General features: G+C 43.1%; 1 non-coding gene across 1 annotated transcript; it reads right to left on the bottom strand.

Annotated features, from left to right (window-relative positions):
- Positions 1 to 3,891: 3,891 nt before the first annotated feature.
- On the bottom strand, positions 3,892 to 3,994 carry LOC113910799. The gene has a single exon (XR_003516284.1). It is a non-coding gene; the product is annotated as a small nucleolar RNA SNORD67 (small nucleolar RNA).
- Positions 3,995 to 20,415: the final 16,421 nt, after the last annotated feature.

Genomic DNA, 20,415 nt, shown 5'->3' with positions numbered 1-20,415 from the left:
GGTATGGGAAGGGTGGTTTTTGGTCCAGGGGACACAAAGGAACACCAAATAGAGGATTATAGTAAAGGTAGAAAGAATAATGTCCATAACCAGGAGAAGTAAAGCAAACAAACAGCAATGGAATGAAGTTACCTGCAAAGACTAACCCTAAAAATAAGTGCTGTGATCTTTCTTGATCTGATCAAAATCTTTTTTTGAGGGAAAATACAGATGCAGGCCAACCATCCCAGATGTGTTTGGGAATTTAAACTGTTTTCAAAGTTTAGAAAGCAATGTCATATATTTACTATTTATTTGTTAACAACCCTATCCAGGCCAGGGCCACACTCTGTAATCAAATACATTAATATTTTTATATTTTGTTAACAAAATGTACAAAAACAGATAAAGATATAAATAGCTTCATGTCAGTCCAAGTCAAGTTTTGCCACCTAATGAGTGCAGTTTAGGTTTGATGCTGGCTCCAAATGAGTCATGAAAAGTTTTTAGTTTTCAGAGCTTTTGAATTTTTAAATGTGGACAAAAGGTTGTTCACCTGTAATAGACTGGTCACGCTAAATATATATGATGACTATAAGGAAATATAACTTCACGTGGAAAAAAACTACTGTACTTAAGATCTAAGTTAACAAAAAATATGTTTGAACATTTTGAAGATAAACTGAAGATTACCATTAGTGATGATAATTATTATCCTGAAACAAAATCTAAAATTATCTCTAACAAAAAAGTATTAAAATTATATATAACAATTATTTCCAACCTCCAGCCAACTTTTCAGTGTTACTAATATGACAAAAAATTTAAGGCAATAATATAGCTTAGATCACAACCTAGGAGTTTACAATAATAGAATTTGGATTCTAATACTTTTGGACTAAATAAAATAAAAGATAAGAAAGAGACTTAAGATATAAGGAAGGAAGTAAGCTTCCTTCACTTAGCATAATAATAAAAAAAAGAATTTTCACCTGAAAAAAAAGATATAGTAAACTTCCAACTTCTGTAATACATTTTTATTTATTTTTTAAATGCGGGGCTTGGACTCACAACCTTGAGATGAAGACCTGAGCTGAGATCAAGAGTCAGGTGCTTAACTGACTGACCCACCCAGGTGCCTATGTAATATAGTAATAAAATCTTATATTTGTTTATCCCTTTAGACTTTTAAAGTGTTTCAGTATGGTAATATGGAATAATAATTCTCATTCAATTCAAAATTTGTGATACCCCACAGAAGTATTAAGTTTTTAGCCCCATGACAGAACTGTGGGTATTATAAAATAAATATATGTCCTGGTCCCTTGTTCTTAACACATTGAAATAATTAGATAATGTTATGGGGGCATAATTTAGATAAATGTTAAATGAACAAAGTCGAGAGCCCGCACATGGGGCCATTGGAAAGAAAGGGTGTCATCTTCCCTCTTCAGAGAAAGTAAATGTGGACAAAGCTATTATCAAAACCAGTTTCCTTTTCCTCCAGCCAGGCCTCTGTCCACTCCCCTATCCTGCCTCTGGGGAAGTCTTTGAAAGGCGACTTGGGAGGTGAGTCAAAAGACTGATTTGAAAGATTGTTGTCTCAGGCAAAGAAAAACAAGGAGAAAAAGAGATTCTGTGGATGAGGGTTCCAATTAGAATAATTTTTCTGGAATGATAGGGAGAAGGCACAACTTTGTTTTAATCGTGTAAAAAAGAAATTTTTTTAAGTCATGCTCCATTTGCAGCGTTTAAGTTTGCAAAATAAGCTCCAATAAGACAAGCTCATATTTCTTTTATTCTGTCTATAAATGAAACACCATCTAAAAACTGCCAGAGCAAGGTCAGTGCTTTCTCCTTGAATTCCTTCAGCAGAAAACTTCTCTTGTGACAAATTTTTAGATGGTAAGTTTTCATTTGTGACTTCTAAAGTTGATTTTGTGGAGAGCCGTTAATGATAAATTACTACACTCCAAGGTCAGCTTTGTTTCCACTTTAAAACACTCACCAAAGACTATAACAAAATCTTTGAGAACACATAATTCTGCAGCTGTATTAGAAGTTGCTCTCTGGAAGAAAGCTAAATAATAAAAAAGAGGCACATTTGTTTATAAATGATCAAATCAGTTAAAAGATGATCTCATTTCTACTTGCTCTTGAAACACAAATATTTGAAAAATAAAAATTTAAAAGACATTTTACTACTTTAAATGTTTTACCAACAACTCACATTTGGCCAGTTTCTTTTACTCATTATTTATAGAAGAAGTAGAGGATTATTTGTGTGTTCTTTTTTATATATATTATCTTCTGAATTTTTCTGTTTACACTTCATTCATTCTTCACTCAGTCTCATTAAGTGATTTCATTCCTTCACTTGCAAACATATGATTATTGTGGAATGTGTGTTTGTTTAGATGGTCCTTATTTGGATTTGTCTAATGTTTCAGACACAACCATTCACCTCATTCCAAGTTTCTAGAGATGAAGCACCAATGTCTTTTCTGAGGATTCATATGTGATTGAAAATGCAAACAGCTGTTTACAAATATGTTTTAATATTAGTGAGGTGATTTCCTTCTTGTTACTCCTCTTTATTTATATTTTTTCTTGCAATATTTGCTCATGTGATATCCAGAAGTGTCACAGAAGTACTTCAAGATTGTTTACAAATTCTGTTAAGATTTTTATTTGAACTGAATTTAGCATACAAATTAATTTGGGGGAATTGATATATTGATATTGAATCTACCAAAAAGCCCAGTAGAAAATAAATGCTCATTCATTTAAATCTCTTTTTTTGGTAATATTTTTCGAGTTTGCTTTCTTTCTTTTTTTTTTTTTTAAGATTTTACTTATTTCAGCAAGAGGGAGGAGAGAGCAAGAGGGAGTGAGAGAGCACGAGATGGGGGAAGGGTTAGAGGGAGAAGCAGACTCCCCACTGAGCAGGGAGCCTAATGCAGGGCTTGGTCCCAGGCATGACCTGAGCTGAAGGCAGCTGCTTAATAGACTGAGCCACCCAGGCGCCCCTGCTTTTGTTTTTCATAAGAATTCTGTGCTTTTTAGTTTTTGTTAATGGCTATTATTTCCTTGGGGGCACTGATACATTAATCCTGTTCCCTCCAAGTACATTTTTGTCTTTTCCAATATTTATACCCTTCATTTTCTCTTTCTGGCTCACTTCCTCCACCCTTATTTTCCTCTTCCACTTCCTCTCTCCTTCCCTTCCCTCTCTCCTTCCTTTCTTCCTTCCTTCTTTTTTGGTTTGTTTCATAGCATTAGCTTGAATTCCAGGAAAAAAACAGATAAATACAGACGGTGATGTAGGCCATGTCATTCCTGAATTTAACTTTAATATAAATGCTCCATTCACTATAAGACCCGCAGTTGGTTGGAAATAAAAATTCTTGATCATGTTGTTAATTTATCTTTCCAGTTCAGTAAAATTTTTTTCGACGTTGCTCTGGATAGTGAAAGTTTTCTTTCTTGATTTACTAAAACAAAGATAGTAGTTTTTCCTCCCACTAATCTACCTTTCCTTCATCAATCACTTTGAAGGATATTTTCAAATTTGTTGAACATTTTATTCTACTTAAGACTTTTGAATTGACAGTGATCAATGAATTCATTAATTGCTTTTTCCTTATTTCTTTAGATGGTTGTGCTTTCTTTCTACCTTTTCAAGCATTATGGGTAACTTTAATTCATATTGATTAATGATAGAAACATTTAAGCATTGTTTCAAGCTTGACTTCGTACTTACGAATTTCCATACAGAATATATTTTAATTTTATTCTAAATCACTGTTTCTCAAAATTTTAAAGCAATATCTTTTTAACAAATATAAAAATCTTATGCTTACAAATTTTATTTGAATTCCAAAATGAATGAAAAATAAGCTCTCCCTCTATTGTGAATTTCTATTTTAAATACTTTGTCAGCAGGGTGGTACTGAGTGGTGCCTGTATCACCCGATACCGGGGCTCCACCAGTGTGCAATTCATCACTCTCTATTTTAAATACTTTGTAATTTAACTACTAGAGAAATTTTTTTTGTTTCCAAGTTACCTATGGTTAAGCTTTAAAATATTAATGTTTACAGTTAGTGTGGTGAGAGTATGTGAACTACGTTGAGTGTTTTGTGGCTTACTATAAGATTAAGGAATGTGAATGTTCCATGGATTCTTAAAAGTGGGTATTTTCAAGTATAGGACACAAAAATGACATATTTACAATTTCTCAAATCAAACTCGCTAATTATATTATTCACATCTGTACCTAATTCATGTTTTGCCTTAATTTGTCAAAGACTGATAGAGTGGTGTGGTCTCCTACTTCTGATAAGGAAAATCTGTGTCCTAAGATGGCCAACTGAGCCAGCGAGAGAGTCCCAGTCCTTGCCCCAGGGCTCTTACGGGTTCTTCTCCCTGCTCTGCTTCCCATGCGCACCAATCCAGGTTCTTCTCCCTGCCCCACTTCGCGCACGCGCCAAAAGTGCCAAGTATGCGGAAGTAGAAGTGTATAAATTGCCCCCTTTGTTTTTTTTTTTAAGATTTTATTTTATTTATTTGACAGAGAGAGAGAGAGAGAGCACAAGTAAGCAGAGAGGCAGGCAGAGGGAGAGGGAGAAGCAGGCTCTCTGCTGAGCAGGGAGCCTGACGCGGGGCTCGATCCCAAGACCCCAGGATCATGACCTGAGCCGAAGGCAGCTGCTTAACCAACTAAGCCACCCAGGCGCCCCGCCCCCTTTGTTTGTGCTCCGGGCTCAGACCTTTAGAGATCACTCTCCTCTGAGCCCGCCAGCGTTAAATAAACTTCCGATCCTCCAAGATCTCCCAGTGCCACTTGGTTCTTCCTTCAGGCAATCCAATCCAGGATCTCTAACATTTGGTTCCCTGACCAGGAAACCCAACCACGCTGGCCCATTGTTGCCACCGGTTTGGGGGCAACGGCAGGATGGTGACGGAATGAGTTATCATAACGGAGAAAGCACACCCCGCCTAATTTTCAGCATTCTCCCACCCCGGTCGCCTCAGGCTGGGCGCACTCTGAGGTCCCCACCAGACTCAAGGAGACTTGGTCAGTGAGGACCTGGTCCCAACGTTGGATTCTGCTAAGGCCTGGGGCCCCAGGACTGAGACAGGCCCACCCCCATTGGAGTGAAAGGGGAGCCTGATCACCTCCCAGAGACCTCTTAGAGGTCTAACAGGTAGGGATTCCCAGGGAGGGAATGTAATAACTTCTGGAGTGTGAATGTGTGAGTGAATGTGCAGTCCAACTGGGCTTGCTCAAATAGACTGATTCTGTGACTCCACAGGCAGGCACCCTTAAGGTCCCCAGAAGCCTATGGAGTCTGAGTGGACCCGTCTGTGATTCCATGGTGAACGGCATACAGTCTATGGTGGCATCAGAATAGTTTCCAATCGTTAAGTCACAACATTGAGACCACTATGGCTAAGCCTCACCTAAGCTCCTTCAGAACATGGCCAGACAGGCATCTGATTGGTCTCGTCATCTCAGGAGGCACCCCCCATTTGTCTGTCTCTGTGCCACCACACACGGGAATATCACCATGGGGTCAGGGCAGAGTAAACCTACAGTTCTAGAGACCATGATCAAAAATTTCAAGAAGGGGTTTTTGGGAGACTATGGAGTCAGGATGAACCCCGGCAAGTTGAGAACCCTATGTGAAGTGGAATGGCCCACCTTTGATGTTGGGTGGCCTTCAGACAGGACATTGGATGTCCCAATGATTCGTCGAGTATGGCGAGTCATAACAGGAAAACCAGGACACCCTGACCAGTTTCTGTACATTGACTCCTGGCTAGGAATTGCTCACTCTTCCCCCCTGGGTGCGATTCACTTGCAATAGGCAGGGACAGGCCAGGGTCTTAATCACCTCATCTAAGACCCAAAGAAAATCAGCAAAAGCCCCAGTCTCCACAAATCCTAGCTGGAGATCCCGAGGACGAACCGACCCTGCCCCCACCATATGTACCCCCAAGACCGTCTATAGACCTGGCCTTTCAGCTCCAGACATCCCGCTGCCATCGGTTTCACCAGCGCCCCCAGGCCCAGAGGATCCACTGGCGCCCCCAGGCCTAAGAAATCCACTTTCTCCAGGACCAGCAGCCAGGCTGCGCCCCAGGCCAGGCGCAAACACCCTTCAAATGCCAGTACAAGAGACGCGGGAACCTGAGAGGAACGATGAAGATGGGACAGTCCAACCCAGCTGTTCCATGATGTATTATCAGCCCTTCTCCACCACTGACCTCCTCAACTGGAAACATAACACCCCATCCTACTCTGAGAAACCACAGGTTATGGTAGACCTCATAGAATCCCTCTTCCAGACTCATCAGCCAACCTGGGAAGACTGCCAACAGTTACTCCGCACCCTGTTTAACATAGAGGCGAGGAGGAGAATAATGAAAGGTGCACAGCAGTACCTGAAAGGAAACCTTATGACTAAGGTATCCTTGGTCACTCAACACCCAGGGGAGTCCCCCGGGGACTATTATGAAAGACTATGTGAAGCCTACAGGATATACACTCCATTTGACCCCGAGGCACAGGAAAGCCAATAGATGGTAAACAGCTCCTTCATGGCTCAGGCCGCCCCAGACATCAGGAAAAAACTTCAGACCCTAGAGGGTTTTGCCAGGATGAACATCACCCAGCTGATAGAGACTGCCAATAAAGTCTACATGAACAGAGAAGTCACAGCTGAACAGGAAGCTGAGAAAAAGATGAAAAAGAAACTCAGCTTCTGAGGTGGAACAAGATGGTGGAGGAGTAGGAGACCTGGATTTCGTCTGGTCTCAGGAATTCAGCTGAATGGGGATCAAACCATTCTGAACACCTATGAACTCAACAGGAGATCGAAGAAGAGAGTAGCAACAACTCTCTGAACAGAGAAGCGACCATTTACTGGAAGGGACCCAACAAGCAGCAGAGCCGGGAAGACTGCCCTTCCTCCCCTGGGAGGAGCGGCGCGGGAGCGCACCACAGGGATCTGCTGGGTTTGGAGACTCCACATGGGGTTGGGTGCCAGAGATAGAAATGCTTGGCCACAGGCCGGGTGAGCACAGAGTGCGGCCGGAGACCGGGGAGATGGGAGTGATTGACTGCTTTTCTCTGGGGGCGCACTGAGGAGCAGGGCCCTGAGTTCTCGCCTCCTATGGGTGGAGATTGGGAATCCACCATTTCGCTCTCATCCTCCAAACCTGTACTGAGAGCTTGTAGGGAACAAAAGCTCCGGAGAGCAAACCCGAGCAGATTGCTTAGCCCAGACTCACAAGGGTGGGGCAATTCCACCTCCTGCAAAGACATTTGGGAACCACGGCAACAGGCCCCTCCCCCAGAATATCAGCAGGAACAGCCAGCCAAGACCAAGTTTACCAATCAAGGAGAACGGGAGAACTCCAGCGCTAGGGGAATACTGCACATAGAATTCATGGCTTTTTTACCATGATTCTTTAGTCTTCCAAAGTTAATTTTTTTTTAACTGTCTGGTTTTTTTTTTTGAATTTTTCCTTTTCCCTTTTTCAACCAACATCTTATCAATCCCTTTTTTAAAAAAACTTTTTTTATTTTTCATTTTTAGAGTCAGATTCTATTCCTTCATAGAAGTTACCATTATTTTTGGCATATATATATAAGTTGTTCACTCTTTAATATTTTGAGATACAGTTTCTTCTAACAGATCAAAATATACCCTAAATCTCTAGTGTATGGCTTTGTTCTAGTCTCCTGCCTGATCACATTCTCTCCCCTTTTTTTTTTTAAATCTTCTTTCTTTTTTCAAACAACTTATCAATTCCTTTTATAAAATCTTTTATAATTTTCATCTTTACAATCATCTGTATGATACCCTTCACTGTATCAACCCTTATTTTGTACATATATAAGTCTTTCTTTCTTTATAATTTTAGGAGGCACTATCTTCTAACAGACCAAAATACACCCAAAATCTAGTGTGTGGCACTGATCTATGCACTAGCCTGATCATATTTGATCATATTCTGTTTTGTTTTGTTTTGTTCTGTTTCTCTTTGTTTTTATCTTTTTCTTTTTTTTTTCTCTTTCTTTCCCTTTCTTTTCCCCTGGTTTCAGGTCTTTTCTGATTTCTTTAGAGTATATTTTCTGGGGACATTGTTAACCTGTTAGCATTTTGTTATCTCATTCATCTATTCTCCTCTGGACAACATGACAAGACGAAAGAAATCACCTCAGCAAAAAGAACAAGAGGTAGTACCGTCTGCCAGGGACCTACTCAATACGGACATTAATATGATGTCGGACCTAGAGTTCAGAATCATGATTTTAAAGATACTAGCTGGGCTTGAAAAAAGCATGGAAGTTATTAGATACACCCTTCCTGGAGAAATAAAAGAACTAAAATCTAACCAAATCGAAACCAAAAAGGCTATTAATGAGGTGCAATAAAAAATGGGGGCACTAACTGCTAGGGTAAATGAGGCAGAAGAGAGAATCAGCGATATAGAAGACCAAATGATGGAAAATAAAGAAGCTGAGAAAAAGAGAGATAAACAACTACTGGATCATGAGGGCAGAATTCAAGAGAGAAGCAATACGATAAGATGAAACAACATTAGAATAATTGGGATCCCAGAAGAAGAAGAAAGAGAGAGGGGGCAGAAGGTATAATGGAGCAAATTATAGCAGAGAATTTCCCTAATGTGGGGAAGGAAACAGGCATCAAAATCCAGAAGGCACAGAGAACCCCTCTCAAAATCAGTAAAAATAGGTCAACACCCCGACATCTAATAGTAAAACTTACGAGTCTCAGAGACAAAGAGAAAATCTTGAAAGCAGCTCGGGAGAAGAGATATGTAACCTATAAAGGTAGAAATATTAGATTGGCAACAGACCTATCCACAGAGACCTGGCAGGCCAGAAAGGACTGGCATGATATCTTCAGAGCACTAAACGAGAAAAATATGCAGCCAAGAATACAATATCCAGCTAGGCTCTCATTGAAAATTGAAGGAGAGATAAAAAGCTTCCAGGACAAAAAAAAACTAAAGGAATTTGCAAACACGAAATCAGCCCTCCAAGAAATATTGAAAGGGGTCCTCTAAGCAAAGAGAGAGACTAAAAGCAGCATACACCAGCAAAGAACACAGACAATATACAGTAACAGTCACCTTACAGGCAATACAATGGCACTAAATTCATATCTTTCGATAGTTACCCTGAATGTAAATGGGCTAAATGCCCCATTCAAAAGACACAGGCTATCAGATCAGATTAAAAAACAAGATCCATTGATATGCTGTCTGCAAGAGACTCATTTTAGACCCAAAGACACCCCCACATTGAAAGTGAGGGGGTGGAAAACCATTTACCATGCTAATGGACACCAAAAGAAAGCTGGGGTGGCAATCCTTATATCAGACAAATTAGATTTTAAAACAGAGACTGTAATAAGAGATGAGGAAGGACACTATATCCTACTTAAGGGGTCTATCCAACAAGAAGATCTAACAATTGTAAATATCTATGCCCCTAACATGTGAGCAGCCAATTTTATAAGGCAATTAATAACAAAAGCAAAGAAACACATTGATAACAATACAATAATAGTGGGGGACTTTAACACCCCCCTCACTGAAATGGACAGATCATCTAAGCAAAAGATCAACAAGGAAATAAAGACTTTAAATGACACACTGGACCAAATGCTTTGAAACTAGAACTCAATCACAAGAGGAAAGTCGGAAAGAACTCAAATACATGGAGGCTAAAGAGCATCCTACTAAAGAATGAATGGGTCAACCAGGAAATTAAAGAAGAATTAAAAAAATTCATGGAAACAAATGAAAATGAAAACACAACTGTTCAAAATCTTTGGGATACAGCAAAGGCAGTCCTAAGAGGAAAGTATATAGCAATACAAGCCTTTCTCAAGAAACAAGAAAGGTCTCAAATACACAACCTAACCCTACACCTAAAGGAGCTAGAAAAAAAACAGCAAATAAAGCCTAAACCCAGCAAGAGAAGAGAAATAATCAAGATCAGAGCAGAAATCAATGAAATAGAAACCAAAAGAACAGTAGAACAGATCAACGAAACTAGGAGCTGGTTCTTTGAAAGAATTAACAAGATTGATAAACCCCTGGCCAGAATTATCAAAAAGAAAAGAGAAATGACCCAAATCAACAAAATCATGAATGAAAGAGGAGAGATCACAACCAACACCAAAGAAATACAATTATAAAAACATATTATGAGCAACTCTATGCCAGCAAATTAGATAACCTGGAAGAAATGGATGCATTCCTAGAGATGTACCAACTACCAAAATTGAACCAGGAAGAAATAGAAAACCTGAACACACCTATAACCACTAAGGAAATTGAAGCAGTCATCAAAAATCTCCCAACAAACAAAAGCCCAGGGCCAGATGGCTTCCCAGGGGAATTCTACCAAACATTTAAAGAAGAATTAATACCTATTCTCCTGAAACTGTTCCAAAAAATAGAAATAGAAGGAAAACTTCCAAACTCATTTTATGAGGACAGCAGTACCTTGATCCCAAAACCAGACAAAGACCCCATCAAAAAGGAGAATTACAGACCAATATCCTTGATGATCATGGATGCAAAAATTCTCACCAAAATACTAGCCAATAAGATCCAACAGTACATTAAAAGGATTATTCACCATGACCAAGTGGGATTTATCCCTGGGCTGCAAGGCTGGTTCAACATCCACAAATGAATCAATGTGATACAATACATTAATAAAAGAAAGAACAAGAATCATATGATCCTCTCAATAGATGCAGAAAAAGCATTTGACAAAGTATAGCATCCTTTCTTGATCAAAACTCTTCAGAGTATAGGGATAGAGGGTACATACCTCAATATCATAAAAGCCATCTATGAAAAACCTACAGCGAATATCATTCTCAATGGGGAAAAGCTGAGAGCTTTCCCCCTAAGGTCAGGAACGCGGCAGGGATGTCCACTATCACCACTGCTATTCAACATAGTATTAGAAGTCCTAGCCACAGCAATCAGACGACAAAAAGAAATCAAAGGCATCCAAATCGGCAAAGAGGAAGTCAAACTCTCACTCTTTGCAGATGATATGATACTGTATGTGGAAAACCCAAAAGACTCCACCCCAAAACTGCTAGAACTCATAGAGGAATTCAGTAAAGTTGCAGGATATAAAATCAATGCACAGAAATCAGTGGCATTCCTATACACCAACAACAAGACAGAAGAGAGATAAATCAAAGAGTCGATCGCATTTACAATTGCACCCAAAACCATAAGATACCTAGGAATAAATTTAACCAAAGAAGCAAGGGATCTGTACTCAGAAAACTATAAAATACTCATGAAAGAAATTAAAGAAGACACAAATAAATGGAAAAACGTTCCATGCTCATGGATTGGAAGAACAAACATTGTGAAGATGTCAATGCTACCTAGAGCAATCTATACATTCAATGCAATCCCCATCAAAATACCATCCACTTTTTTCAAAGAAATGGAACAAATAATCCTAAAATTTGTATGGAACCAGAAGAGACCCCGAATAGCCAGAGGAATGTTGAAAAAGAAAAGAAAAGCTGGTGGCATCACAATTCCAGACTTCCAGCTCTATTACAAAGCTGTCATCATCAAGACAGCATGGTACTGGCACAAAAACAGACACATAGATCAATGGAACAGAATAGAGAGCCCAGAAATGGACGCTCAACTCTATGGTCAACTTATCTTTGACAAAGCAGGAAAGAATGTCCAATGGAAAAAAGACAGTCTCTTCAACAAATGGTGTTGGGAAAATTGGACAGCCACATGCAGAAGAAGGAAACTGGACCATTTCCTTACACCACACACAAAAATAGACTCCAAATGGTTGAAAGACCTAAACGTGAGACAGGAGTCCATCAACATCCTAAAGGAGAACACAGGCAGCCACCTCTTTGATCTCAGCCGCAGCAACTTCTTCCTAGAAACATCGCCAAAGGCAAGGGAGGCAAGGGCAAAAATGAACTATTGGGATTTCATCAAGATAAGCTGTTGCACAGCAAAAGAAATAGTCCACAAAACCAAAAGACAACCGACAGAATGGGAGAAAATATTTGCAAATGACATATCAGATAAAGGGCTAGTATCCAAAATCTATAAAGAACTTATCAAACTCAACACCCAAAGAACAAATAATCCAATCAAGAAATGGGCAGAGGACATGAACAGACATTTTTCCAAAGAAGACATCCAAATGGTCAACAGACACATGAAAAAGTGCTCAACATCCCTCGGCATCAGGGAAATCCAAATCAAAACTTCAATGAGATACCACCTCACCCCAGTCAGAATGGTTAAAATTAACAAGTCAGGAAACGACAGATGTTGGCAGGGATGCAGAGAAAGGGGAACGCTCCTACGCTGTTGGTGGGAATGCAAGCTCGTGCAGCCCCTCTGGAAAACAGTATGGAGGTGCCTCAAACAGTTGAAAATAGAGCTACCATATGATCCAGCAATTGCACTACTGGGTATTTACCCCAAAGATACAAATGCAGAGATCCGAAGGGGTACGTGCACCCCAATGTTTATAGCAGCAATGTCCACAATAGCCAAACTGTGGAAAAAGCCAAGATGTCCATCGACAGATGAATGGATAAAGAAGATGTGGTATATATACACAATGGAATATTATGCAGCCATCAAAAGGAATGAAATCTTGTCATTTGCAACGATGTGGATGGAACTGGAGGGTGTTATGCTGAGCAAAAGAAGTCAATCAGAGAAAGACACGTATCATATGACCTCACTGATATGAGGAATTCTTAATCTCAGGAAACAAACTGAGGGTTGCTGGAGTGGTGGGGGTGTGGGAGGGATGGGGTGGCTCGGTGATAGACATTGGGGAGGGTATGTGCTATGGTGAGCGCTGTGAATTGTGCAAGACTGTTGAATCACAGATCTGTACCTCTGAAACAAATAATGCAGTATATGTTAAGAAAAAAAGAAGAAGAAGATAGCAGGAGGGGAAGAATGAAGGGGAGTAAATTGGAGGGGGAGACGAACCATGAGAGACGATGGGCTCTGAAAAACAAACTGAGGGTTCTAGAGGGGAGGGGGGGTGGGGGGATGGGTTAGCCTGGTGATGGGTATTAAAGATGGCACGTTCTGCGTGGAGCACTGGGTTTTATGCACAAACAATGAATCATGGAACACTACATCAAAAACTAATGGTGTAATGTATGGTGATTAACATAATAAAAAATTAAAAAAAAAAGTCAGCTTCCTCGCTGCCCTGAAAGAAAAGGACAACACAAAGATGGGGAGACCTCAACCACCAAAGGGGGAAGCCCAGAACCCCCTTGGCAGGGGATCAATGTGCCTACTGTAAAGAGAAAACACATCGGAAAAACAAATGTCTCAACCGGAGAAAGCCTCAAAAGCCCTAGCCATTATAAGGAAGAACCCTGAGAGGAGTACCTCATAGGCCTTGCGGGAATGGACTCAGACTGAGGGTGACCAGGCTCTTTCCTCCTTGGCCCCCATGAGGCCGTGGTGAAAATGAAGGTGGGGGGGCCAACCAGTGACTTTTATGATTGATTCTGGGGCTGAGCACTCTGTTGTCACCTCCCCAGTGGCACCTTTCAGCAAAAGGACTGCAACCATCATCGGGGTCCCGAGGACTCAGGTGATATAACAGCCCTTTTGCCAGGCTCGCCAGTGCAAACTCCGGGGCCACAAGGTCCCACATGAATTCCTTTATCTGCCTGAGTGCCCCATCGCCCTCCTGGGCCAAGACATACTCTCCAAGCTTAGGGCTCAAATAACCTTTGAGTCCACTGGACACACTAGCCTCTGATTAGACCCAACGCAAGAGGAGACGGGGTCTCTAATACTAGCAATTACCACGCCAAGGGAAGAAGAATGGAGGTTATTCTGTGCCCAGGCCCAACGGAGCAGCCCACTGGAGTTCAGACTCGCCTTTCCTTCAGTATGGACTGAAAACAACCCACCTGAACTAGCCTGGAATCGGGCCCCTATTATTGTCGAACTAATGCCCAACCTCAGAGGCAAAGGCAATACCTCCTTCCACAAGAAGCTAAGATCAGCATCCAAGAACATCTGACCAAACTCAGAAGCGGGTTTTCTAGTCGAGTGCCAGTTGGCCTGGAATACCCCACTCCTGCCAGTCAAGAAGCCAGGAGGGGGATACCAACCAGTTCAAGACCTGCGGGCCATCAACAAGGTGACCATCTCTCTCCACCCAGTCGTCCCGAATCTGTACACCCTCCTCGGCCAAATCCCAGGGTCGGCCAGATGGTTCACTTGCCTAGATTTGAAGGATGCCTTCTCCTGCTTCCACTTAGCTCCCCAGAGCCAGCCACTGTTTGCCTGTGAATGGTCTGAACCTGATACAGGGCGCCAGATGCAACTGATTTGGACGCGCCTCCCGCAGGGGTTTAAAAACTCACCAACCCTCTTGGGGAAGCACTGGCCGTGGACCTCGCCAGCTTCCCAAGAGAGGCCACATGATGCACCCTCCTCCACTAGGTGGATGACCTCCTCCTTGCCAGTGACACACAAGAAGACTGCACAAAAGGCACCAAGGCCCTCCTACAGCTCCTGTCAGACTCGGATACAGAGCCTCATGGAAGAAGGCATAAATCTGCCAACAAAAGGTCTGATACCTTGGTTTCCTCCTCACCCAAGGGAAGAGAGAATTAGGACCGGAGAGGAAAAGGGTCATCATCTCCCTGCCACAGCCCCAGACAAAAAGGGGCCTATGAGAATTCCTGGGGGCTGCAGGATTCTGCCGCATCTGGATCCCTGGGTTCTCAGCAATAGCAAGACCCCTTTATGATCTCTTAGGGGAACTAGATCAAGAACCCCCTGCCTGGTCTGAGGAGCAGAAGCCGCTTTCACAGAGATAAAGACCACCCTGGGGGGACTCCAGCTAAGCCTACCAGATGTAGAAAAACCCTTCAATCTCTTTGTGGATGAAACGGAAAAAAAAGCGCTTGGGGTACTCACCCAGACTGTTGGACCCTGGCAACGGCCAGTTGCTTACCTGTCAAAGAAGCTGGACCCCGTGGCAGCGAGATGGGCACCGTGCCTCAGGGCGCTAGCAGCCACAGTCCTACTCATCAAGGAGGCAGACAAACTTACTCAGGGGCAAGAACTTAACGTCAAGGTCCCTCATGCAGTTGTGTCCCTCATGAATGCATGAGGGCCTCCTAACCGCAGCAGGAAAAGCTATCAAGTACAAGGAGACGATACTGAGACTCCTTGAAGCTGTCTGGCTTCCAAAGGAAGTAGCAATCCTGCACTGTAAGGGACACCAGAAAGGAGACGACCCCATAGTGTGGGGAAATCATCTGGCAGATGAGGCAGCCAAGACTACAGCCAGTGAGGACATGGACAGAGTCCCTTCCCTCACCATGGCCCTGACACCCCTGGAAGAAGTCCCTCCACCCAGTTACACTAAAAAGGAAAAGGAATGGGCCATGGATGAGGGAGCCACCCTGAATGAAAAGGGATGGTAGATGATGCCAGGCAGGTGCATCTTTGTTCCAACAGCAACTGGAGGAATACCACCAGCTCACTCATCTGGGGAAAACTGCATAGAGGTCCTTCTCAAGAAGCACTAGTACATCAGCTGCCAGCACTATGCCGAGCAACGAGTGAATGATGCATAACATGTGCTAAAAATAATGCTCAGATGGCACTGTGGCCCCCACCAGGTGTCCAGAGGGTGGGAGCAACCCCCTTCGAGGATCTAGAGGTAGACTTCACAGATATGCAACCGAGCAGGGGGTTCAGATATCTCCTAGTAATAGTATGCACATACTCTGGGTGGGTCGAAGCCTTTCTGACTAGGACGGAGCAAAGCCGGAAAGTAGCTAAAGTCCTCTTGCAGGAGATCGTGCCCCGGTTCAGCCTGCCGCTAACAATCCATAGTGACAATGGGCCCACATTTGTGGCAGACATTGTACAGGTCTTGACCAAATCCCTCAACATCACCTGGAGACTCCACACCACTTACCGGCCCCAAAGTTCAGGGAAAGTAGAGCGAATGAATCTCACCCTCAAGGAAACCTTAGCAAAGTTTTGTCAGGAGACTAACCTCCCATGGCCGGATCTGCTACCCCTAGCTCTCCTGTGTGCTTGCTGCACGCCCGGGACACATCAGGTTTTTCCCCGTTTGAATTAATATATGGCCGGCCTCCCCTGTGCTTGGGAAGTCTTCCAGGAAACTTGCATCAGGTTGGAGATAAAGGGATAAAGGAGCAGCTTAAGGCCCTGGGGGCCACCCTAAATAAATTACAAAAGTACACCATTGAGAGGGCCCCAATCTCCTTAAGGTCTCAGGTACACTCCTTCCAGACAGGGGACTCAGTTTGGGTCAAAGATTGGAAGAAAGACCCCCCTCAAACCACAGTGGACAGGCCCCCACACTGTTGTTCTAACTGCCCCTACTGCCCTCAAGGTCTCAGGTGTCACCCTGTGGGTCCACCACTCCAGAAGGAAGAAAGTTCATCATTCAGACAAGGAGCCCCACCAGTGGAGAGTCCAGCCAGACATCATGAGCCCACTCTGGCTTCACCTTCGATGAGACCCCACTGACTGATGGACACCTGCTCACCGTGGTCCCTGGCTCTCATCAGCGTGATTTCCCTCATCTTGGGAGTTGGACTCTACACTGTTGCCCCTCCTGACTGGACTTTCCCCCAGAGGCTTACTATTGTCATTGCGTATTGGGTGTCCCTAGGGTGTATTACTGCACTTATTTGTCTACAAGTCTCATCTGCTGACGATGGCTCCCTCTACCTAAGGTCATAGATCCATCCCACTTTTACTGGCCCTCTGCTGTCTACTCTTGAGTGAATTTCACCATGGTTTTCCTGGCCCCAGTCAGTCCTGATCTTCTGCTACCTGGTGTGCTGTTCCTCCTCACTGCCTCTAGCTTGCCTGGCCAGGCAAGGGGGGGCAAACTCTCATATCACCGTTACTGGCAAATGGACTTTCCAGCTTATCCCCCTCAATCCCACACCAGCGCTCCCACTGACTTCTTCCACCTGGGATGGGCACACACCAAAGGTTGACCTCCATTTTGATGGATGCCAGCTTCTTGATACCTCCATGGCCCTCACACTGGCTACAGGCTGGTAGATATCTACATCTGTGGGGGCTCTATGCCTCAAAAGCCAAACACCTGTCCTCAGTTCTCCTCACAAGCCTGCGGATGTGAGTCAGCGGTGGCGACTTGGTTGGGAATGGAACAATGGTCCACCAGGTGGCGCCTCAAACAGCGCAGTGACATCGGGATTTCCTTGTCACGCAACGCTGCCCCATCCTCTTGCTCTAACAATCACTGTATACCGCTCACCCTCTCAGTCTTAGAACCCAATGCCACATCATGGGCTACAGGAACCATTCTCCTGTTAGGCCAATATCACTCTATGGGGACCGACCCCATGGCCAAATTTATGATTAAGTCCATGTTCACTCCAAGCCTTACAGTCAACCCCCAGAGTCAGACAGAAAATAACTCGCCCTGGCATATCCCTGGGTCCCCCATCCTCATGCAGCAAGCATCTATAGCACAACTGTTAGGTATGATTAATGCCTCCCACCAAGCACTTAACCACTCGGATCCACCCCTAGTGTCTGACTGCTGGATCTGTATAAAGCCCGGTCCTGTCCAATACCTAGGTGTCATCCTCAACCAATCTACCATGTCACCTACCTTGGCACCAGGGACCTCAGATTATACCTTTCTAGCTCCGGTACTGCCGTATGGCAACTCTTCCTCTCCCATCATGGGCCACAGTCAAGTCTGTGCGCCCAACAACACTCTTCTGGCTTGTGATCAAGGTGTATACATCTGCATCACCCCGCACGATCAGTCATGCACGCTTGTCAGCCTCTTACCCGATCTTTCAGTCCTCCCCTGGAGCTATGCCCCACTCACATGGAGACCTCCTAGCCACACTCGATGCTCCCCCGTGACCATCCTTCTTATGGTGAGCCTGCTGGCTGAATCAGGTATTGCCCTCAGTGCCACTGGCGTCGGGATGTCTCAGGTTCAGCACCAGGGGTTAATGCAACAACTCATGGTGGATTTTTCCATCCTCACTCAGTTGTCCCTGGCCCTGCAGCACCAACTTGATTCACTGGCCTCAGTGGTCCTCCAAAACAGGTGTGGGCTCGACTTGCTCACAGCCCTGCAAGGGGGGCTCTGCCTCTTCTTACAGGAGAAATGTTGTTTCTATGCTAACGAGTCAGGGGTGGTCCAAGAAAACTCTGTCCCAGTTACAGGAATAAGTACATTGCGGTGGGAAACACTCCAATGGACAACTTGGTGGGATACCCTCTCACAATGGTTCCCTTGGTTCGCCCCCCTTGTCAGCCCCCTCCTGTTGCTTCTCCTCATAGTAGCATTTGGTCCTTGTATTCTTAATGCCCTTACTAGGTTTATCACTACTCAAATTGCTAAAATTAGACTCCAGTTACTCCTTACTCACTATTGCCCCTTAGAAGTTAAAAATGATGCCCTCTAAACTAGGTGTTTAAAGGGGCATCAAAGGGGGGAATGATAGGAAAATCTGTGTCCTAAGATGGCCAACTGAGCCAGCGAGAGAGTCCAAGTCCTTGCCCTGGGGCTCTTACGGGTTATTCTCCCTGCTCTGCTTCCCACGTGCACCAGTCCGGGTTCTTTTCCCTGCCCCGCTTCGCACACGTGCCAAAAGTGCCAAGTATGCGGAAGAAGCATATAAATTGCCCCCCTTTGTGCTCAGGGCTCAGACCTTTGGAGAGCACCCTCCTCTGAGCCCATCGGTGTTGAATAAACCTCCGATCCTCCAAGATCTCCGAGTGCTGCTTGGTTCTTCCTTCAGGCGATCCAGTCCAAGTTCCATAACACTTATACTGCATTTTTTTCAATGAATCTTTGTATCCCTAAAACATTTTCTTTATATATTTTTACACATTCTGTACTTAAAAGTCCATAACTAACATCTTCATTGTGGGTTGTATATTTTTCATTGTTTCCTTTTTTGCCTTGAATTCTACAAAAGCTGTTTTTTAAAAAGTTTGTATTGTTATATTTTTCTGCCATACTTTTCATGTTTCATCTGACTTACTTATTTTATAACTGGAAGTCAGTAGCTCTCAGTGCCCTTTGTCTATTTTGCCCAGCCCCCACCCCCACATCCCCTCTGGCCACATTATTTATTTATTTGTTTATGTTTTTAAGATTTTATTTATTTATTTGACAGAGAGAGAGACAGCGAGAGAGGGAACACAAACAGGGGGAGTGGGAGAGGGAGAAGCAGGGTTCTCGCCAGGCAGGGAGCCCGATGCAGGGCTGGATCCCAGGACCCTGGAATCATGACCTGAGCCTAAGGCAGACGCTTAATGACAGCCACTCAGGTGCCCTGGCCACATTTTTTAGTCAAGACTTTTACAAAGGGGTATTTTTAAAAGCCTAAAATTTTATGATAAGAGTAAATAATGCCATGTTAATTTTGTTCACCTGCTGATTTCTGGTGTAGTTTGACAACTTTACTCTTACTCTGATTTTTATCCATGAGCATGAGAAACCTGTCTCTAGAGATGATCCTGACATAGTATCTACTATATAGTTTGGCCTCTGAGCTGTAAAGATAATTAAAGAGAATTACCATATACCGACAAAGACTAAAATTATTGTTTTTATTCATAACTATACATTTTTTGTAAAAAAAAAGTTCAGTTGAGCAGTGGTGCAATTGGTAATCAGTAGAATGCTTTAAAGAAAGTAATAGTGTAATGAAAAAACATTTATTAGTTGTGTATAGGCATAGCACCTGTGGTTTATACTTGTCAACATTGAAAATGTAAATGCATAGACTGACAAGCCAGATATTAATCAAAATTAAAATTAGCACCAGTCTGACCTGAATTACTCCCCAAATGTTGTACTAAATGGCTTATTCCATACTGCCACATTTCCCAAATTTGTATATGCTAATATTTGCATTGTTATGCATGTTTTACTAGCTGATTAGAAAGCTAAGTTAAAAGAAATTACTAATTTAACAATTATTTAAAATAAATTATTTTAAATACTAAGTCTAGTTTATTTGAAAAAGAAGATAAACTTGAAGCCATATGATTTTAGAAGGAATCATTCTCAAGTACTTTCAGAAACATTAATAACCTTGGGTTTTCGATTTAAACAGACATAAAGTCCTTAGAAGCAAGTCTGATTAAATCAGGTGTACTTTGCCAGGCCCCTGGGTGGCTCAGTTGGTTAAGTGTCTGCCTTTGGCTCAGGTCACGGTCCTAGGGTCCTGGGATTGAGCCCCACACTGGGCTCCCAGCTCAGCAGGGAGCCTACTTCTCCCTCTCCCCCCTGCTCATGCTCTCTCTCTCAAATAAATAAAA

The sequence above is a fragment of the Zalophus californianus genome, chromosome 6, assembly GCF_009762305.2.
Source record: "Zalophus californianus isolate mZalCal1 chromosome 6, mZalCal1.pri.v2, whole genome shotgun sequence".
In the NCBI taxonomy this organism is placed as follows: Eukaryota; Metazoa; Chordata; class Mammalia; order Carnivora; family Otariidae; genus Zalophus; species Zalophus californianus.
This window is presented reverse-complemented; position numbering and strand designations above follow the sequence as displayed.